The sequence below is a fragment of the Aythya ferina genome, assembly GCF_964211825.1.
Source record: "Aythya ferina genome assembly, chromosome: 5".
Lineage (NCBI taxonomy): Eukaryota > Metazoa > Chordata > Aves > Anseriformes > Anatidae > Aythya > Aythya ferina.
In genome coordinates this window covers 18,145,972-18,168,983 of record NC_140301.1, presented here as the reverse complement: position 1 = coordinate 18,168,983, position 23,012 = coordinate 18,145,972, and the positions used below count along the sequence as shown (strand labels likewise).

The 23,012-nt window shown below is 45.0% G+C and overlaps 1 long non-coding RNA gene across 3 annotated transcripts in view; it reads left to right on the top strand.

The window, feature by feature from the left end:
• Window positions 1-19,014, top strand: part of LOC311437237 — an 85,479-nt gene extending 66,465 nt beyond the window's left edge. For 2 of the 3 annotated variants that reach the window (XR_014693384.1, XR_014693385.1), the window contains 3 exons: window positions 15,095-15,216; window positions 15,315-15,373; window positions 15,502-19,014. This is a non-coding gene — a long non-coding RNA (uncharacterized lncRNA). Of the gene's footprint in view, window positions 1-15,031; window positions 15,217-15,314; window positions 15,374-15,501 lie in introns of those variants that run through there. The other variant, XR_014693386.1, reaches the window with a different exon arrangement.
• The last annotated feature ends 3,998 nt before the right edge of the window (window positions 19,015-23,012 follow it).

Here is a 23,012-nt window from a genome sequence, read left to right as displayed (position 1 = left end):
GAGCTACAAAATTTGGTGTCCATGGACTCTCTAAGCAGACAAACAGTTTTGGTGGAGTGTAAATGGGTTCGTGTGTTCTGGGACAAGATATTAGCAGGAACAGCAAATGGAAAATACCCATAATAAGGTGTTTAGCTTCACTAACCTTTTGGTTCTGCCCAACAAGATAATTTTTGGATGAATTTTTGCTTTTGAGCCCTCTTAGAGTCCTCATATGGTCTATTTCTGGGTGCTAGAAACTGGTATGGAGCAAAAAAGGACTAGGCTGCTGACTCTGTGTAAGAGAGGTCAATGAGTATCATCATAAAATAAGCCTATATAAATGTATCCCTGGCACTCTCCCTTCCTTATATAACTGACCACCCTAAGCACCTTTTTCAGAAGCTGCTCAAAGTTTATTCAAGGATGCATTTGGTTAGACTTACAGTATTTGTCACTCGTTGGCCAAAACTGACATACGGGATTTCAATGTGCTGCTTTTAACGTGGTGACACTGCCTTTAATTTAGCATAAGTGATTATATATGTTTGACTGTCAAATCACTGTATGTAGTTTTTGTGGTTGGGGGCTTGTTTTATCAAAGAATTCCGCTGAACCTCTTCCAAACCAGAGCTCTCATGTGTATAATTATATTGTATTTTCATTATATAAACTTTATTTTTAAGACTGAAAACATATTAAATGATTATGGGAATGTGCATTCTATACAACACCACCACGTACTTGTGGGAAGAGAAGTTTATAACATAAACCAAATGTTGTCATTAATATACAGGTACAATATGCATCCGTGTGACCTGTAAAACTCTACCAATGGAACAGAGGGATCTCAAAATACTTGCAATCGCACTTCAGAATGAAATAAAATCATAGTAACCTTATTTTGCAGTGAATAGCAGCTTGGTGATATTCTGTGGGAGTAGATGTCAAATATTCACAGCCTGCATTTGAACAGTAATTATGTAGACAAGTTAGGTGCTTCCAAAACACCTTTCAAAGTAGTACTTCATCAAACATTTATTACTTCTTTAATACATCTGCTAGGTGCTAGTACAGTGCTGTTAGAGATTCGTTTTAGCCCAGGACAACTATTTTGGTGTTTTGCCCTAAAATCTTTCACTGTGATTCTATCCTTAGTTTACTCTCATTGTCTTCTGTCACAATGTAATGAGGACCTAATTCCAGTTCAAATAGGTGCCACAGAGACCAGCATCTTAAGGGATCTGCAATACCATATTGGTTACAGCAGGATCCAAAATTATATCAAATAGCAAGGTCTGGGCAGAAGGCATAACTGTGTAAATTCTGAGTAAGTTGTCATTACTGTCATGTCTGCAGTACGTGCTTATTCACAGATTTGTTGTTGTCCTTGTTGTTATTATTATTATCCTCTTAACAAGGCTATTGAGTACTTTCCCTATGTTAAAAAACAGAACTGAAGCGTCATGTAGTAAGGAGCTTCTCAAGAATATGCTCGTACACATATCCACATAATTCAGCACTTGAATTCAGTTCTCCTTTTGTACCCTTACTCCACTGCCCTAAATAATAATATGTCCTTTATTTCTAATGTCTTTGATAGCCCCACAGGGAGTAATCCAGGTAGTTTATTTTCCTCTGCCTCAGTAACTTTTATTTGATTAACAGCGATTCTTTAAAAAACAACCTTCAAAGGAAAGAAAGGCTCTACAGGCTACTTTGTGAAAGCAAACCACTATATATATACATACATAAACATATATGTATGTATATATAGTGAATATCTTTTTCATATATAGGGAGATATGCACACATTCAACACACAGCAAACTAGAGAACACATCCATCATCAAACCAATCTGTGAGTCACCTCAGATAAACGCTAACTCTTTCAAGGCAATCCTATACAATAGATCAATAAACAATGTCTTCAGTTTGTGGCTGGGAATTTAGACCCAGTTATTTACAAGCTAAAAAATAGGTCAAGGAATAGTGGTGATAACTTGCCTTATCGTCAGGCAGTGTGCGCGTGTGACCATTGTCATCTGTAAACTCCTGACAAGTACGCTCACGCGGACGCCGATTCCTCTGTCGGGGCAACAGCACAGAAGTCACTGATGTTACAGTGCTGCAAACCTGAATGGAAGATCAGGGCCAGGATCTAAAAAAGCTTTTGAAAATATGCATAACTGATACATTAAGATACAACAAACTTTTACAAAGAAAACAAATGCAGAAAAATACCTGAGTCAAATGAACACAGGGCTTCTAAATGGCCAGAGAAATCATCTGAAGGCAGTTTTGCAGACTCGATGTAGCAAATTCCTGCCGTGCATTCCCAAAGTCCCCAGCCTGAGTCACTCTGAGCTCGATTGCTCTCCAGCAGAGAGAGCTTGGAAGCTGATGAATCGCTGTTGAGCAGTATGTATGTTTTTATAATCTTCACTTTAAGGAATGCCCATTCAACATCTAAGCTAATGACCATCGGATAAGGGTGCAGATGGAATGCGGTTTCCACATTAGGAAACACACTGTGATGAATCTGTTCTTTAAGTGTGTTTATGTTTGAGGGACTTTGCATGCAGGCTATCTCCTCAATGGCATGTTAAACTCTGCTCTCCAAAGAGAAAAGTGCAAGAGATGAGGTAGAGGGGGGAGGAGAAGAATCCAAAAGGATGGAAAAGCTGCAAAATGCGTTTCTTTAGAAGCACTGAAGTCGAATCTGCAAGGTTTGAAGTGCCTTTCTTATTCAAAGGAAGAATATCAAACTGATAATTCACCACAAACAACTACATGTTGAGGGGGCTGAATGTGCAAAACTAGACACCATTTTCCAGTATCTGCACAATGAATGCTATTTGCCAGTATGTCCTGCGTTCGAACACTGAAATCTTTCAAAAAGCTTGCAGATAATTTTTGCAGAGTTTCAAAGCTCTATTAATTTTATACCATCTCCTTCCTTCTTTCCATATCTCCACGTGCACGCTGCATTGACACAAGCATTCTGCAGACCAACTACTGCAGTTTCCTACAGTTTCTAAAGCATGGAGACACTTGAGCTAGAAACTTATCTAATTTGAAGACAACACAGAATTATCCTCGGCTTTTCTCCCGGACTCATGTGAACAAATTCCCCACTCCCAAAATAACTCGCAAGCTACCTTTCCCCCTCCTCGCACTTAAGTATTCCTCTGCACTTCCTGATTTTGGCAGGGATATTTCAGAAATAGCTATTACAATGATGTTTCCATTCCGAAAGAGGAAACACTGGGTGGGAGGAGTTATGAACGGAACAGAGGAAGCAAAGCTGTTTTCATGCCATCGCAGGCTGAACTTTTGCAGCAAATAGGTGGAAATGCATCTGGGTGTTGGGCCACCACAGCCCCGTCCTCGCCCAGCACCCGGCCAAACGCGAACCCGCACAAACCGAGGCGCGCGTGGCTCCTTGCATCACTCGGCACAGCTGACGCTGACAGGCAGCTCCGGACTGCTGAACAAAGTGAATGAAGCGAGGTCAGGAGGGAGCAGCAGCAGGCTTCCCTCCCTCCACCACGCACTGCTACATGAAAGGTGCTGCCGGGACGGCTCGCTAGTGCGGCTTTGTGTGCAGCAGTCATGCTGCAGAAGCTGCTCTGTCACATGTTTGTCAGCCATCCAAGATTTTAATTCTGAACTTTTCCATGAAACCAATAGCTATATTTTCTGGCTCTGGCCCGCTCTAGTGCTTGGCCAGGGCTATGGGAATGAAATGTCAAAGCAGCCTGTCTATGAATTGAGATTGCTTTCATGCGTCTCCACCTGCTGGCTGGCATTTCACTAATTGCAATAGCCTGTAGAGATGACAGCGTGCTTTTCGAAGTAAAGAGCTTACGTGGAAAATGTAACTCAGTTTTACAAGAAGATGAGCAAATAAGCATGATAGGAGAGATTATTTACTAACTTGATAAAGAGCAATGTTCTGCGTCACCGGTAAAAGGTAGAAGGCCGCTGAGATTTTCAAGTCATGCCTTTGAACTTCTGAAGCCTCAGCTGAGAAGATAAGCACTAAGCGAGATTTTTGGAAGGAATTCATGAAGTGTGGAAACACTAGCATGTTATTTCACGACCAAAACCAGATGCTAAGGATGCTAACGTGCTCTCATTGACACAGCGAAAGAGGGAAATTATTTGTTAATATCTGGAAGCATAAGTGTTCTGGGGCCCACAGCCTCGTTTCTGTGTGGTTAGGAAAGCAGTTACTTAGCAAATGCAGGCAGGCAGCTGTTTCAAATGGCGAGGAATAGAAATGATTAATGACTTCTGTGCTTTAAAGAAATGAACCCACAGGATTTCTTTCTTCTACTGTGCTGTCCCACTTGGCCATTTCTGTCATATGCCCTGGGACTTTTTTTGGAAGTTTTCAATGGTCTGACTTGAACTACTCTTTAGAAACTTACTGGACCAGATCTGGAGCCAGACAGATGCCAGCTGTGGATCTGATCCATTTGCACATACATTCACAGGCTCAGAGCACAGATTACCAACACTTGATATTCCATGAACTTTGTACTGCATCAGCAATAGTATATCTTGTTCTCAGATACTGCAGCAATGGGCAGTATTAAATCCTATTTAGGGTAGAATCAGCGTTACCATTTTCCTTTTTTAGCTGTGTTTTGTTCAGGATATATTATACAATGTAGAAGTCAAGGGGAATTCTCAGGAGATAAACCCATATGGGGAATGAACCCTTCCTCCGTTAGCAATCCATTCTGATTATTGATATTTTACCATCTTCTGTACTTCTAGCAACAGCTTCTTTTATCCTGGCAAAACTGCTGACTCTGTCATCTGTTTCTTGCCTGTGCTTTCATTTAGCTTCTTAGGCCTTCTATGCATGCTATCAGAAGGTGGAAAAGGTTAAAAAGAGGATGAGGAAGAGAAAGAGGAATATAAAGAAAAGAAAAAGGAAGGCTATACAAAACACAGATATTTTCACTGAATTGTTCACAGCAAATTGTTCATCCAATTTTATTAAGCAAGTATTTACTGAGGAGAGTGAATTTCTCCTCTGTCTTGACTTTATGGAGTTATTTTGAATTTACTTGTGTACTAATGAGTACGTGATTTGATCCACTGGAAGTTCTTTTCCCATTTTTTCATGGTATGTTCAGGACTGCCAAAGCATGAAATATGAATGTTTGCTGTTCCAAAGTATTCCCCTATTTCAAAAGTGCTGTTCCATGTTACTAAGCATTGGGAACAGGATATTAACTACAGAAGGTGGTGAAGGTGCCCATTGCCTATCTGTATAATTAAGCCCCGTTGAGCACATTTATTACATACCTAGACAAGCAACTTTCTTGGCAGTTCAGCATATCCAATTATTGTTAGCACTAGATATCTGACTAAATTACCTAGCGATGTGAACTCAAAACCATCAAGTAATTTAGAAGGTGTATGAGTTTAATACATCCTGAATACGTCTAATACCTTGGCTAAACACAGGCATTGAGCTAGAAAGAGTTCTCATAGATTACTTTAAGACACAGCGGGGCTGGAAGATGATATTTCCTTGTCTGCAAGTATATCGCTCTCAAGTCATCGTTTCAACACAGGAAGTTATCTGCTACCTGGGGCAACAATGTGCACTCGGACACAATCAGCCTGCTGTCTGATGATATTTAAGAATTAGCCACATAAGGGTTTCTTACAAAGTTGTCAAAAAGGCTCAACTGATTATTTTAACTAAGTCTATTTAAAATACCTGTATAAACTGATGTAAAATAAAAGTAACTTTTGCACATTTGCACTGCATGCTTCATTTACATCAGTTATTTCCCCTGTTCTAGGAATAAAGACCAGCTCAGATGAATAATGTTTCTTTTTGTGTATCTCTCTGTAGATCTCTGTCAGGTAGGCAGATGAATTAGCACTGATGCCACTCAAAGTTCACAACGTAAGGATGAGCTTTATACATGTTGGTGCAGAAAATCACATTTGGAGGTATAAATTCAGATCTCTGTTCAGTCCACTTTACTGAAAGAAGAAGCTGGTCCAATAGCATGAATCTTCTTTCAGAGGCTATTTTTGAAACTGATATCACTCGGGCAGGAAGTATGAATGTATGTATGTGTGTGTGCATTTCTGTGCTGCTGAACACCACATGAGGGCCGGATCTATTTTCTTAAGTCAGTTCTTACTCCTGGTCTTGTACTTGCAAAACACTTCCTGAAAAACTCTACCTAGTAAACCTACAGGGTACAGCAACAAGTATTGAGGTTTTATTTCCACCTGGACCGTCTAGTTGATGTGCATATGGATTATTTTCTTCCTCTCTTGTTTTCTGACCCTTTTTATCTTTCAGACCAGTGCATCACTGAAGCATTTAGCATCTGCTCTTATTTGACACTGTCTCAGTTAACACAGCGTTTTACTGTCATGTTATAAATTCTTTAAAAATAGTCCCCAGTGAAAGATCCCTTTGTACTGTAATAGAGTATTTCTGCATGAAAGAGTATAAAAAAAAAAATGCTGTGAATTTTGTATGGCTTTCCAAAGTGTATCAATGCTGAGCAGAATGTGAGGTGGGTGAAGAGTCCTTTGCATCATTTGCAAATACACCAGTTGGTGTTCTCAGGCCTGGCAATTGCACTCCAAGTGAAGAAATACTGATTATGAACCTTTCGCTGTGAGTACTCTGATTAGTGTTTCTGTTTTGGCAAGAAAATTATTGCCTGCAAATCCTTTGCCAGTCTCTGAGTATAACGAACTATTACTAGGGAAAATAAAAGTCAGTGGGAAATTGATTGTCTGAGAGGCAATTCGGAAGTGTCTGGTGAGCTGTGCATTACCCTGACTGAGCCTATGTCTTACTGTATGAAAGACTGTGAAAATTAAGCGCAAAAATAGGCATGATGTTACAGTCTGGGTAGGGAAAAAAAAAGTGTAAAGTTGTCCGACAGTTAGTGCACTGCTGGTGATACTAATGTGAAAGATACTTGACAAGACAGGCAGCTGCGTGCATCTCTGCAAAAGGACTGGAAAGCCAGTTTAGGCGGGTGGCTTTGAGGGGACTGCTTACAGAGGAACCCAGCCTGGAGACAGAGTTGTCCCTGTCTCACGTGAGCGACCAAGGAGCAGAAGGAAGCAAACCCCCATTCACACGTTAGAGACGCCTCAGTTCTGGCTCAGACCCTTATCCCTCTTTCTATCCTGCAAGCTGAGGCTTGCAAGCAGCTGGGGAGAAGCATGCTGTAGTCTAGCAGCACAAATGCTGAAGTAACTTACTTCCCCGGCTGGAACAAGGAGGAACCGTGGAAGGAATTGCAGCTCTCTGAGTCACACTTCCTCCTTGGAGTTTCTCTTGGAGTAGTGCAACTCTGCACCATGCCTGAGGCTGACACTGGAGCTACGCTCGTCCATCCTGTTACCCGCAAAGTGACAGGGAGAGAGAGAATGAGAGGAAGGAGAAAGACAGTGAGGCAGCAGATTATCATACCCTCAGATCTCCCGATTGCAGCTCTAAATATAGCCAAACAAGTAAAAATCTGTTTTTGGAAGCGGTACAACTATTTGGCTCCCAACCCTTCAAACAACATACATGCAGAAAGCAGCCAGTCCCCTCCCGACCGAGATGCTGGATGGGGAACCATGCTAAGCACATTCTGATCTCCAGCCAGAAAGCAAAAAATTCCCAACCGCCACACCTACCCAGGGTGTGACCAGAGACTATCAACTAGTTTATATTTGCACTTTGATACACGGCGCAGGCTTAACATCATATGGTGTATCCTTGGAAAAAATAGCAACAAGTTTCAACACAGAAATTCTGTTAGATTGGGAGGCCAGAATAAATAAGAGGCAACGAGTTGTAGAATGACTCGAGGTAGAGCAAAAGATCTCATCTTAAAAATAACACGAAGGCAGAACACTGCAGATGAAACGCGTAATGAAAAAACATTCCAAAGTTCTCATTTGAGAAAAGATTACAAATAAAATAGGCTTGGGCATGCCAAGCGTGAAATCTTTGATATGGAAATGCAGTAATGGTTAAACGAAATGGGCTGAAAATCTATTTATCAACAGTCTGTAATGCCTCGTTGGATCGTCCCATGAGAAAAGCAAATAAGGAGTAGTAGGAGAACATACAGACACTGTTAAAAAGTTTACATACCTCCCGCCTTCATACCTGGACAGACAGTCCTTCACCTAACTGGAGACATCTAGAAGGCTACAGGTCGGTAGGAAAACGTGCCTCGAATGATTCGGGGAGCAGACCCTGAGACCCAGCTCTGCAGGAGGGCCCAAGTGCGCTCAGCCTGAGGTGATCAGAAGGGCCTGGCCTCTGCAGAGTGACATGGAGTGTGCTGGCGCCAGGCTGCCGGGTGGCACGCGGGGTGACACCCCTGGGCAGGGGACACCCCTGGGCAGGAGACACCCCTGGGCAGGGGCACCACGGCTCCCTTCTGAAGGCCTCGGCCTGGGCCACCAGCGCTCACGGAGGCTGTCACGAAGGTGACACCGCACCGCTGGCTGAGGGCAGCATCGGGCCCACTGGGTTGCCTCCAATTCATTTCTCCCTCTGTTCGTTGCCCTCTGTCACGTTATTGCCAATGGGCATGTAAGTCATTACTGCGCCCCGCATGTGAATCACAAGCGCGAGTGCCATGGAAATTAAACTCCTTGACCTGCTCACAGTCTTCTCTTTGATGTCGGTCTGAATAGGCATTTTTGACTGGAACATAGCTTTAATTTTGAGAGCTGGCAAGACGACCGCAACCTTTTCTGTAAGGAAGTTCTCCGAAGAGGTCTTTGTTGTTCTTCCCGAATTCCTCTCCTGCAGACGGAGCGTCGGCACGCAGCTCTACATGGGGCCCAGCTCAGGCTCTCACGTGCGCAGGTGCAGGAAACAAAAAGCATTACTGCCCTCCGGTCCATACCCCAGACACGTGGTGCTAAATACATCGGAGTGAGCTGTAAAACTCCCATTAATCTGACATGCAGCTGAAAGTGGAAAATGATTTCCATTCACCCTTCAAGCCCTGCTCTGTTGGGCTGGGACAGCGGCCGGGGGCTGACCGTGTCCTCTCAGGGGCCTCCAGCATCCAGAGGCATCATGGCCACAAGTGACCAACAAGGCCCCAGAGTCTCAAGGGAAGGACACGTGAGGACAGACCGTGGCATTGGGGGCCTGCAGCCATGCCCCAGGGGAAGCAGTAAAGTGGAGAACCCTGGCCACACACAGGAGCTGTTTGCTGGAGAGGTGTCCCAGGAAGCCCCCGTGAGCCAGTGTGGGACAAAATGTCACGGCTGCTGATTGGGGGTGCTGCTCTCTCAGAGGCTAGGGGGGTAGTTTGCAAGGCATCCCAGGCCAATATTAAATTCCCGTCTGAAATTGTATGATGTTTTGCTGAAGCACTCTAGAGACGTCTGTTTTGAAATCTACAGTTTCCCACCTCACTGTTGCTGACCTGTTTAAAATAATAAAAACAGAAAGCTTTCCAAGATGGATGACACCGGGGCCAGGGATCAAAACCTCACTTGTGTTTCTAAAGGCTCTTTCCATGCTTGGAAACCTGGTTCTTGCATTCATCAAACACAGAGGACTCTTTTTTTTTTTTTTTCTTTTTTTTTTTTCACACTGTCAGCCAGGCGACTTCAAAAAGGAAGATGCCCAGGCCACCTATGCTGCTAGTCTCTCTCTTTTTTTTTTTTTTTCCTTTAAAATGTGGTTCTGAAAAGCTGCAGGGCTTCAGGTAAACAAATACTCCAGAACTACAAAATAAGCATGTATTCAAATTATACACCCATGCTGTTCTAAGGAATATTTTGTTTCAGACATGGTTATCTGGGAACTCTCATTGTTTTATACACTGTTCTGCAATTTGTCCACTCGACCTTTCATAGAATGCTCAGCCTGGCAAAGAGGAAGAAAAACAATTTTATGGCCAGGAAGATGGCACAGAGGTTGACTTGTCACCACTCCAGGTGGCCTCAAGGACCCACAGAAAGTCATATTTTATACTTAAACTGCTGGAATAGGAAATTTTCGTTGTGGAATCATTATACTAACTCCACCATTAAGATTTAAAGAACAGATTACTTATTTGGAGCCAAATTTTCAAACCTTCTCAAATCCACAAGGATAATTGATTGACTACAGAATGAATCTGTCAATGTCTGGAAGAAAACTTTGTGGTTGTTTTGTAAAGATGTAGGAGCAGTACTTTTAAAACTTCATGATTTTCAGCTTTCTTATGAGATTTGCTTTCTTCAGAGACGGGGAAAAGAAAATTTGAGAACCAGCCACTAGTTACCTCACTGCACTGCTTCTCTGGAGCTCTAGGATGAAATTCCAGGTGACCGTAAAGCCAGCAGCATTTTATCATTGATTTTGAAAGAACTGAGGTTGGCAGAAGATGGAGAGGGAAAGGCCAAAGCAAGTGCCCTGGCTTTAGATCTGCAGCGCTGGAAGATGTCACTGCAGGAGGTCTCTAAAAACAGAGTCGAGTCACCACACACTGGCCAAGCTGTATTTCTGTGCAAGCCTTTTTTTTAGCAGACAGGAGTCAGCAAGCAACACCATATCTGCTTTGATTATTTTATACTCTATACATGCAAGAACCTAATGTGGTAGAAACTAATCAGGAAAGGCTTATCACGTGACAAAGGTAGCTTAGCTTTTGCAGACAAAGTATTGGCTAGCAAAGTAAGTTTTTGAGGCTTATTTCCAAGAGATGAGGCTATAAAAGTCAGTTGCTTTGACCTAAAAAAATGGGCCACCTCTGGATGTACAAGACACGTTTGCTCCCCTTGCCATTACATTTTAAAAGTTTTCTCGATGTAGCTGATTTTCATAAGCATAAAAAGGAGGCAAAATGTGTCTCAAGATTTGAGGAAGGACGTACATGAACTCAGACAATTGTAAGTAGCCAATGGAAACTGGATGCTCATAGGTTTGTGTGCTTGAGGTCTTGAATTTTTGCTAGTGAAGCATCGTTCATCATTACAGAGTATCTGCGAGTTTCACACGGGTGAGATAGATGGGACACAGACCCAACAACAGCCAGGAGAAAGCAAAAGCTCTAGCTATGACATGCTGTGCTGTGTTCGAAAAAGAATGAATGCAATGTAGAGAAACAAGAGTCCAGAGCTGCCCCATGCATGAGAAGTCTTCTGGTAAAAACAGTGTTTGGGCAGACGGTCTGGTTAGGTGGATATTGATGTTCTCTATTTGCTCCTGAGTCCTGACAAATAATTCTTACACAGTGTTGGGCAAGATCATGAAATTTCTCTGGGTCTGTTTCTATGATGCAGGGAAAACAAAGAATGATTTCTGTCTCTGGTCCTCTGTTTCTTTCCTCTATATGAAAAGCAAGCTGTGCAAGACCGGGCTGTACCTTCGCTGGATGTATGTACAGTGCCTAGTGTGGCTGGCTCTCAGTCTCAGTATGGCCTCTAGGCACAAGGGTATTACAGAAATAATTAACTGGGAATGTGTATTTATTTAGTTAATTGTAATAACTTCAGTCAGGATATTGTACCTAATTTTAGTGTAGTGTAAGTCAGTTCATGTTCATCGATTGGTCTGCTCTTTCCCAGCCTGTTGCTTGTGACAATATTGGTTCACAAGCAGGATGTCAACATGTACGTGCTGTTTTCTATTGTTTTTCTTTTTCTTTCTATTTTTTTCCCCTGTGAAATGAGCAGGTGAGGATTCCTTACTGCCTGAAAGCTAACTGACTTAGAGCATATTTTAAATATACCTGATGCCTCTCAGCCTGTGAGGATGTAGAAGGACACAGTACAACTCAACCACTTCAGGAAGAACACCTTAATTACTGAGAGGCATGCTGAGTGCACCTCAGTTATCAGTTCTGGGACCTACGGGGGTATTTTCTCTTTAGTTGAGAACGATCACCAAAATGCTTAATTGCTAGTTACTGTTATATATTAGCACAGTTTTCCAGAAAGCTGTCTGGTGTGCTGGAAGATTACAGAAGCTCATCTTTGAGGGTACCATATTGCAATGTTTAACTGAAGATTAATCACGTGGTTCATCGTAGCATCCCAGTTTGGTGTAGCATCAAAGTTACTTTTTCTTTTTCAAAAGGAATTCAATGAATTCTCCTCTCCAACAGTGTTCAGCAACCTAAACATTACATAGAGACATCAGAAGTCTTTAATGCAGGTTTTCAGAGTAAATGAAACCTTTTTTCAGTGTGGTTGCCTTTGTAATAACAGTCTTCTTATTTGTTGGATACTTATGTAACATAAGATGAAAAGACGTTTTATAGCCTTCTGGCAAGAGGACTTAAAATTAACAGCATACCTGTGGCTGCCCTAAGCCAGGGAGGGAGTCATTTTCAGGCCATGGGAAAACTGCAGTTTTGCATCCTTTGCTTCTTCTGACCTCCTGGTATTCAGTATTTCCATAGGCTTGCTTTTCACGAAGGCATCGTCATGCACACAAAGAAAGACCAGGGAATTGGTTCTGATGAAAGAACGGAGGCCAAGGTGGTGCATGATAGCTGCCACCCATTAACATCTCCCCAGAGAATGCGCTGAAAGCTTTTTCTCTCGTTTTACTGCCTGATTCCCTCTGGCAGCCAAGGCAAGGAGGCACAGCGCCCACCTCCAGGCAGGAATCCCGGCCTGAGGTGGCTCCATGGGCCACATCCTGCCGCCGGTCCTCAGGCAGGCAGCCTCCTGCTGGACCCAAGGGTGTTTTGCAAATCAGTGGCCCTTTCGCTGCCTCCCTGCTATGTGCAAAAAGGAAAACCACAACGAGATAGCGATCTGGGGCTTGATCTCACCCATACGGGCTGGCGGTGCCACCCCACTGACTTTGGCTGAGCTACCCCGCCAGCCAGATGGCTTTCACAGGCTTTGGGCTGGGCCTGCAAACAGATGTAAACTTGATCAGCATCAAGCCCAATCCCATTCATGCCCATTCTTGTTGCGAATATTTGTCTTCCCTTGCACGTTTCCACCTGGAACCTGACTGACCTCCGTGCAAAGTTTTATTACTTAAAGTTAACGTGACAGCTGCTTTCACACAGATAGTTACCCTCCACCAGAAGCACAGAGTGCTGCTAATCCCAAAAAAAGCTGGCCCAGTGTTCCCTCCTCCCCATTTAAGCACATAGCCTTTGGTGGTGCCCCATGGCTTCCGTGCCTGCACAGCAGCCTGCTGGGGTCAGCCAGGCCATGGATCTTCTCGCCCTCATTTGTGGAGGAGAGGGACGCGGTGGCCAGCAGCTTACGTGGGAGACATGTCGGGCCCTCAGCCGCAATTCTGCCTGGAAAAACCCCTCTGCCCTCCCCAGAGCCCTCTGCAATCTGCAATGGCCCCAGGCGGCGGAGCCCCCAGCTTGATGGCTCAAGGAAGTATGCAGCTAATTGGTATATTGCATCTGCTGGGATCAGACAGAGTAATGCCAGTGCTCCCACACGAGGCATGCTAATGCTCCTTTGCTTCTTCAGCCTTCAGACTGTTTGAACTTTTTCTCTCAGCAGTGACAATTACCCAAAACTCTAGAGCTGGTGGCGATATTAGATCTGAAAATGACTCATTATTGAGCTAGCCCTGTCAAGCAAGTTAAATACAATTTAGTTGTTAGCTAATCTATTTTTGTTTGTGTTCTCAATTCACCCAGGACAATGATCACATTGCAGCCTAGCATTAGGTATATTCTGCTACAATGTCCTTTGCTTTGTAAAGCGAACGTTCACGAATACAATAGCTGTATTTGTCTGTCAATATTACATCACTGCTGACGTACCGCGCGTCAGGTCTCTGTGCCATAACTTGTCGGATAATATTTTGGGTTTGGGGGAGTTAAATTATGGAAAGGCAACATTTAATCTACCAGCATTTAAGTAACTAGAAATCTCACCTCAGATGCACTTCTGATATCTGTCATTTTCATCTGCCAGCTCTTCCTTCCTTCGTCTCTGCGACTGCAGTTTTGTGGCTTGGTGCTGCGTCGAATCAGCTTTGGACTTTGTCACAATTTGGCCCGAGAAGGAAAGCTGACAGAGGCTGTTTTCAGTGTGCTTGTAGGATGCTTTCGCACCTTCATGCTGAGCTTTATCAGTGCTAGCAGATCTCAGAGGTGCTCAGTGCCTCCTAAATTCTCCTCCTGAAACACAATCCAGGCTTTGGTATGACTTTGCCTTTGAGTTATTCATTTTCTTTGTGTTTCCTCTCCCTTTGTTTTTATTTATGTTAAGCACTTACTTAGCCTTTGGGAAGGCTATTTATGGAAATTAAAAATTTTCATGATAAAGAAAGTGTTTTGCAATTACGAGAGGAAGCCATTGATCTTGATAACAAGGAGAGAAACTTTCTAGCTTGCATGGTTGGCAAATCCATTACCAGCTGCAGAACTCTGCAAAGCATTAAAAAGCAAAGGTGCACGGTGAAAAGGAGGTGAAAGGCACAATAAAACAGGCGAACTTTCTCTGAATGTAATGCCAAGTTGGCATACCAGATAAGACATTTGTCAACTGTCATATTTTATGAAAGACTCAAGTAAAAGATCTTGCTAGATCAGTTCATGATCAAGTCTTTTTTTTTTTCTTTTTTTTTTTCTGAGAATCAGACAGAGATAACTGATTATTTTGTGCATGCTGAGGAAAAAAAAAATGTGGCTTTGCAGAGTTTCATTAGACATACAACAGGACTGCAATAATCAAGATTTCTGCTGCTTCTCTGCTTCTCCTAAAACTGATTACAATACTCTGCTGAAAGGACTCGGACAAAAACATTAGCAATGAATTTGCAATACTTAGGAATCCGGGCAGTTGTGGACGTTTTTCAGGAGAGGCAATGAATACACGCTTACTGTCCATCACTATGTTTCTCTTCTATTGTGGTGCTTTAGGTTGCTTGTTTTATTTCCACTGATTGTAAGAAATTCTTGCAGCCCCTATGGGTTAATCACGGTGCGTTAAACAAGCTGCTAAGTGATGTGGGAAACCATTGCAAAGATGCTCAGCTGAGCCTGATGTACTAGGCTATATAACCTCCTACCAGCTGATAGTGCTATTGTGTTGTATGGGCTGCATGGGAGGGGGCCTGAGCTCCTATCAGCCTGTGCTGATGGCCTCTGCCGCATTTCTCATGCAGATGGGTTCCCTGTCTCCTTGATTTAACCTGCGGCCGAGACAAGGCTCACCACGGAAAACGACTGAAGTAATTTCCATCCTCCCTCTTCTAAGAACGCAACGCTGTGTTGTAATACTTGTCAGGTATGTTTTAAGACAATAGTTTTATTTTTTTCTCATCTATAGCATCAGATATTCTTATCACTATCATTACTGTTATTACATGATATTATTTCAACTAGTCTGAAGTTGCATCCCTGCCTGCAATACCATCTCTCTCCGAAACACCCAGCTGAGCCAGGTGAGTGAGACAACCACCGTGAGGCCAGCGCCCTGAGCTGGGTGGGCTCAGCCTGCCCAAAGAGAGGGGCAGAGAGGGCTTCTAAAAAAGAGGCAAGTTGGTTATTAAGAGCTTATTAATTGTGCTAGCTTCCCTCGTCGGAAGAGCAGGAAAGATCCAGTCTGAATTCAGGATCTGGCTTTCCTGGCAAGGAGATACACGGGAGCACCAGCACCCTGTCTGAGCGGTGTTTCCAGCCAGCACCCATGGGCTGGGCAACTCAACTCTGGGGGCAGCTGCTGCCAGAGGCCAAGCCCTGAACTCCACCCCAAAGCGGTGCAACAGACCTGCAGCCTCCTCCCTAGCCACCTCCACCGCCCGCCTGCACTATAGCTAAAATCTTTACAAAGTGACTTCCTGAGGGCATTTTGAGATGCCTTATGGGCTGGCTACCAGGCATGCAATGAAAGTCAACAGCTGGTCTGGAAGCTTCCTCCTTATCTCCAGACTGATAGCATCAAAGACCTCAGTCTCTTCTGTTTTGGGCTGGTTCTTGCCAAACTGCAAATGACTTGCAAAAGTGGCTAAGAGTCAGATTTTAGCTGAGCTTAGGCACTGATGCACTCACTGCTGTAGCATCTGAGTTACAAAGGGCTGGATCCAGTGTAGGACTCAGGTACATGAAGGACAGCTGCCTTAACATCCAGTCTTACAGTGCATGGTCCCTGGAGGGGGATGACGATCTGGAGCAACCTGGCTAAACCACATGAGGAGAGCAGGGCACTGGTGATGGCACCAACCAGTGTAACACAGCTGGGACCGCTGGAGAGAGATCAGCTTTAAGTCTTGCACGTGGCAGTACCTCACCTACAGCCAGAGGATGCTTTTGGCCACTGGGCTGAGGAGTGCTGAGCTCCCTCCTTGCAAATTCCAGGCATTGCACTTGAATGTTCACTTCTCGGTGCAGGAGCTGTGTGCACAGGGGCAGCGGGGCTCTTGGTCAGGACTGTTTCCCTTCATGCTGACTGCACCATGGGAATGAGAGAGATCTTTGGGAGCTCTCCCACAGCCATCAAAAGGGCTGCTTAGAACCGAAGCCACAGGTGTGATCCAGTGAAAAGCATCAGAAATGCTAAGGAAAAAAAAAAGTGTTTTCAAATGCTTTACATGGTTAAAATAGCTAAACATCAGAGCAGATCCAAGGCCTGTGGGGGCCCATCAGCAAAAGCCCTTCAGCCTGCCAGGCATCATCATCGGCCTCTGTTTCTCTGGGAAGGCATGCTGAGATGTGTGATGTTTTCTTCTCTCAGATGCTATGTTCAGAAATAAAATTCCCCTTTTTCCTTCTGGCCCTCGGCCATCCCAGGCTGCTTCCCACCAGAGATGGAACTGGCTCCTGTGGCTTGGGATGAAACCACAGGTGGCAGCTGTCTGTGCTGTAGGTCAGTGGTTAGCATCAGCAGTTTTCTGTGGAAGAAGATCCCATGGATGTCTGTCTGGGTCCCTGAGAGCTCCAGGGAAAGCTGAGGAATGAATCCAAAGTAAAGGAAGGTAACTTTGCGATACAAATGAAACCGACACATTTTCACCTACATTTTTGCTTATCATTAAAATAGTTCCAACTGTGGAGGCACCAGCTAAGAAGAATATGACCTTAGGTCCCCGTTGCGAACAACTGTAGCAAGGAGAGATCACTGCAAGACTTCTTACATTCAGTACAGGCTACAAGTTATGGACCTAAGCAGATAAAGTATCTATAAACATCACACCGGCAGAGACATGGTCATGAGATAACAAGGGAAAACCACACCAAAGTCCCTGTTCTTTGGCACTTACAAGCTTAATTGAAGGGTAATATAATCAAACTGGTAATTAATCATAAACTTCTTATCGATGGAGAGTGATAGACGTTCCCACCAAAGACTCCAGGGCCCACTTTGCTATCAACCTAACTTCACTGAGTACACACACTGAATATTTCCCTGCTCTGAAGTACCTTTATGGGCATCTGCAGAATCACACTCAGATATGATCATCCTGAGGAGATAATCACAAGGTAAGAGGATCCTTCCTTAAACATAGACACCTACACAGACTCAAGTAAATGGTTTTGAATCCATATTCCTACAGGCCAATAGGAAATTTTACTGGTACAAGTAGAGCACAGCTTTGGATGAATAAACTACAGGTTCCTTAAGGACATTACGCTTGCAGTTGTTGAGGTGAGGTATGAATCACCCCATTCCCAGCAGTACACAGAGTGGCACGAAAGACACCAATGAGGGAAAGCCATAATTCATCTTGCTGCACAGCGCTGCTACCGTAAGGCCGGGAAACAAAGGGGCAATTAAAGATGGGGCTGCTCATTTGCCAGGATGAAGTGGCCAAGCATTTGCATGTTCAGATTCCTGTGGAAGGATAGGAATAGCCTCGTCAATCCCCTCCTACAGGACCCTGGTTTTACTGCAACAACCCTGACGCAAAGCTAAGCCAGTCTGCATGTGAATGTAAACAAAGTCAGAGCAAAAACTTACATCATACTTTGGAGCAAATAAAGCCTGGGGGTAAAATACCTCTACCTTAAAGTATATGCTGATGTAAGAGCATGCAGCATTTCAGGGTCCTTTTGTAATAAACTCCCACGCCGTAGCCTTAAACCTTAATGGTCTGTGAAAGTTATTATTCAATGTTTTTAGCATTAAATTTCATTCTGACAGGACTTTATGATGTATATTACAGAAGAATACTGTTAACCTAATCATATTAATACCAAATCTTTGTAATATAATAGCTTCAAACATTTTGAGCAAGGCACAACTTGACTTTTCATAAATACAGAAAGACAAAACTTCTAATGATGTTATTTTCCTACTGCTTCCCCAAGTCCATCTGTTAGAATTGCTAAAGATCAAGGGCCATCATTTTTTTTTTTTTTTTTTTACAGACTGAATGGTGGAAAACATGCTTGGCTTCCCAATGCCTAATCCTGCACTTTTTTATTCCCAGAGACAGTTTCTTCAGGCATTATCAATTTGTCTTTGTCTTTTTCTTTTTAAGACATGCCTGATATAAGTTATGTCTGAAATATAATTCCTGATTTCAGCTGCTGCTGACAGCTTAAATTATTAAGAGGAATTTTCGAGTTCTTTTTAGGTTTCTCACTTTTACAATACATTTTTCCTTTCTGCATTTCATTTGGGTTTGGTAGCCTTATTGGAGTTGCTTTTTCCCTCTGCTTATTAAAACTGTCTCTACCCTGCCTGCCTTTGATGAGCTGTTAAAGCCAAAGAAAAGTAAAAAAAAGCAAAACCAAACAAACAAACAAAAAAAACATACAGTCAAACAGCTGGTAATGCTCTGATACATTCACCTACGCAGAACTGCCTATGCTTAAGACAAAGTGAATTTGCATCCTCGCATTGCCAAGAAGGGCCCTTTAAGCTTGAAACAGGAGCAGATTCTTTTAAACTTTCCCAGAGAATAGCAGTGACCTTGCATATCAGATAACCCGTGGTCTACAAGAGTTCAAATATGTCATCAGGACTTTATTTTACTGCTTGATGTTCCTTGGCCTAGTTGTTCAAATCGGTCTAATTCCAACCCTCCACCCCCCCACCGAAACCCCTATGGGCTGCACAACCAGAACCAACGCCAGCGAAACAGAGCCGGGTGCGTGGCAGGAACAAGGATACACGAGGCTGTGTGTCGAAGGCTGGATTGCCACTGAGCATCTGTAATCTGGTGGGTACAATCTATTAAAGCCAATGGAAACACTTGATTAGAAGTATGATGGAGTTTTGTACAGAGCTCTATCACAAAGCCGGCACCGGCAGGCAGCCGAGTGCTTGCTTGCAGCACAAACAACAGGAATCTGCAGGGCCCAGTCTTCTTCTTTCCACAAAAGTTTGCCAGAAGGATGTTCTCTACTGCTTTTAAGTTTTTGTATGAAGATACTCAGGTCTGGCCACCCTAAAAAATGCAGAGAACTCTGTAAGCACAATCTCACCAAGCCCACGACTTCTAGAGAACTGGTCCAGGAAGCCCCGACCTTCCCAAGGGCCCACCTTTGTGTCAGGCCCTCTGAACAGCCATGAGTCTCATTCAGTCCAGAAAAATTTCTGTTGGTTTGCCAGGAGATAATGTGGTCCTCCTGCTCGCAGCAAAACCTTCATGGAGGGCCAAAGAGAAGTGGCAAAATCCTAATCTTTCTGTGCTTGTTTCAGTGAGGCCAAGAGCCCACCAGTGATGCTGCTGGGACTACAATGTCCTCTGCCTCCTACCTTGAAGGAGAAGCACCTCAAAACACGCTGTCTCTTCTTGCTGGTGTTGCAGCCATCTGGATTCTGGTGACATTCTTGGTTTTCTGCTTCCTCACCCCTTGCTATTGACAGGAGGATGTGGGAGCCCATAAGTGAAAGAAATAAATACATCTTAGCCAGCCTAGGAATGGTTCCCCTTAGCTCTTTCTCGAGCAGGCTGCAGCTTGTGAAATCAAATATGGACTACATGTTAGTACAGATGTCGACTCCAGCATATCTCCACTGATTTTTAGTATTAACTAAGACTCCTATTTTTCTGAGAAGATGAATACTTTTCAGAGTCACTGAGGAAGCAACCAGTGCTGTGAGGTACCAACACCACTTGACTCCAGCATGAGCCGCTTCAGAAAAGCAAACTAGAAGACTAATCAATGCTGGCAACAGATGTTATCTAGACAAGTTTAACTTCAAACTGTACTCTCAGACTCTAGTTCAGCAGTGCATTTAAATAAGTATTTAAATTTTAAGCATATGAGTAGTTCTGGTGTTCTCATATTTTGACTTAAGCATATGTTTAAATCTTTTACTGAATGAGCTTCTAAATCATTTGCAATCCAGCCTCATTTCCATCTCTGAAAATCATAGTATTACATCACTGGATTGCTCCAGAAGTAGGAAAAAGTATTCTCAGTATTTCTCGAGACAGTTTTCCTGGTGTTATCCTACCATTTTGCTAGGATTCAGCTTCTGTAACCAACTCCAGCCCCAGCCTGAATTCAAAGCTGGGATTTGATGAAATGCCTTGGTTGTGGAGTTGTGGACAAAATATGCTCAAACTCTATACAGATTTTAAAGGGAAGATAAGGTTGGGGCTTTATTGTGCATTTCAAGAAAAGATGTAGCCATTCCCCTTTTCCAGATCCTCCTGTTCTCACCACAATATTCTGGGAAATTGCCTGCCCATTTCAAGACACGCCACAATTAGTGCTTGTGCCATGGTACCCACGCACAGAACACAGCTTGTGCCTAACAGAGATTCTGGGTGCATTTTGGGTTGGAAATAAATAGTAAGGTTTATATCGCCACCCCTCCCCTCCCTTCAGGCATTTGCAGTCTTGCTTTTGCCTGCTGTACCATTTTCCAGCGGAGAATGTGTCAGACGATCTCAACCTCACTGCGTCCATCCATATGTCCTCTTAGCCCAATGCAAGTGTAACTAGGGGATCCCATCAGAACCAAGGTTTCAGCAGCATGACAAACTTCCCTGCCATCAAGTGCATGGAGGTGTTACACATGCTGAGTGAGCCTTACCATTTGCTGAGTGACTGGTGGCCCTACCAACAGTAGAGTAACTGCAGAGTTGGCACTTAGATAAAACCACTTGGCTCTCCAACCAGGAATCAAGAAAATGCAAAGGACAGAGGCAATTTAGAGTGGAGTGCCATCACACTGTGATTTTGATTGTTCTTTACCTTAAAAGTGAGTAGTGGTGCTGCTACATTTGTACAAACACTAGGCCAAGATAACGTTAATACCATAGAAAATTTTATACGTAGGAAACAAAGCATCTCTGATGCAGCAGCTAGTCAGTCATGTTGTATTTTGGCTTTTCACTTGAATCCCTCTGAAATGTAACACATGGTCAGAATGACAATTCCTCCCCACAAAGGACCAAGAAGAAGCATTCACAGTTTAAGGTTGTAAATGAGCAATTTACTAAGTGATGTAAACACAAATGAAAATTAGCCAACAAAAGAAATTCAATTGAGTTCAGTGGGAGGCTGTTATCATACCTTACATTCTCTGCCGCTGTCACTAGTGAGACAGGTAAGAAGTAACCACAGGGGACAAACAGCTGCCCACTCATGCAGCACCTTACTCCAAACGAGATGGCAAATATAAGATAAATAGCACACAGAGATGTAACTGTAGGAGTGTGTGTTTCACGGAGTATTCCATATTCTTTTATTTTAATCAAATTGAGCTGCACCGCAAGCACGTACAAAATACCAGCTACCACAAGGAGATCAAGTTAGGCATAAATATTCCTTAAGTGTTTGATAGGACCATAATCTCTGTCAGGGCTTTCAGTTCTTCCCTTCCTTTGCTGATCTATGGAAACAAGCAGACGGGGTTCCCCACGGCCTGTCGCCCCGTGTCGGTATCTGCATTTCTGCATTTTCCACCGGATTGGTGCAAAATGGCAGCACCCTGCATCCACCACAGAAAGGTGCGCGCACACGAGGCAGAAGGTAGCAGGAACCCGGGCACTGCGGGCTTATTTGATCGTAGTCATTACTGCGATGCGTTACAGGCCCGATCCTGCTCCCTTTGATGGTGGTGGTAATGCTCCCATCGAATTCGGGGAAAAAAAAAAAAAAAAAAAAAAAAAAAAAAAAAAAAAAAGCCTGAGTTTTGCGAATTTATCATTTTGTCATCTGTGCTTCAGGTCAGAACTATAACCCAGAATTACAACCCTTGGGGCAGGGCCAAGCGATCCCTACGGGCTCCAGGAGCGCCCGCCCGCCCCTCGGAGCAGCGCCGACCCCGGCGGTGCCGCCCGCCGGCAGGTGCGCGGGCCGGGAGGCGAAGCGCGCTCCCGGGGGCGAGGGGCGGGAGGCGCGAGGCAGGAGGCGCGCGCCCGCGGCCCGGCGGCACGCCAGGAATGCGCGCGCCCGCGGCTTTGTCAGAGGCAGCGGCGGCGGCGGCGCGCGGGGCGGGGTGACGTCATGAGAAAGTGCCGGCGGGGGCGGGGCTGGGGAGGAGCGGGGCGGGGGCACCGGGAGCGGCACCGGCACCGGGAGGGGGGCGGCACGGCACGGAGGGCAGCGACAGACGGACGGACGGACGGACAGACGGACTGACTGACTGACTGACGGGCAGCCCCGGGCTCGGTCCCACGGACCGGCCCCGTGCCGCTAAGAGGCCGTTAAGGGCCGTTAAGAGCCGTTAGAAAGCCGTTAAGAGGCCGTTAAGGCGCCGCCTCCCCCCCCCTCCCCGCCCGGCGGGCAGGTAGCGGCGGGGCGGGCCCCGGCCGGGCAGGTGCGGGGCGGCCCCGTGCCGGGACGGGCCCCGGGGGCCGCCGAGCGCCGCGGGGGTCTCCCCCCCGGGCCGGTGCCCTTTGTGCCGGCGGGCGCGGGCGGCCAGATCTGCCCGGTAACAGCCCGGCGCCGCCATTGGCCCGCGCTAATGGGCGCTTCCTGCGGCCGCGCCGCCCCGCAACGCGCCGGGGGCTCCCCCGGGCCCCGCGCCAGCGCCGCGCCCCGGCCCCGGCCCCGGCCCCGGCCCCGCTCCCGCTCCCGCCCCGCGCGCGAGCGCAGCGCCGGCACCTGAGGGGCGGCGGGGGGCTGGCAGCGGGAGCGCGCCCCGGGGCCGCCCCTCCCGGCTCCCCCAAGCGGCCG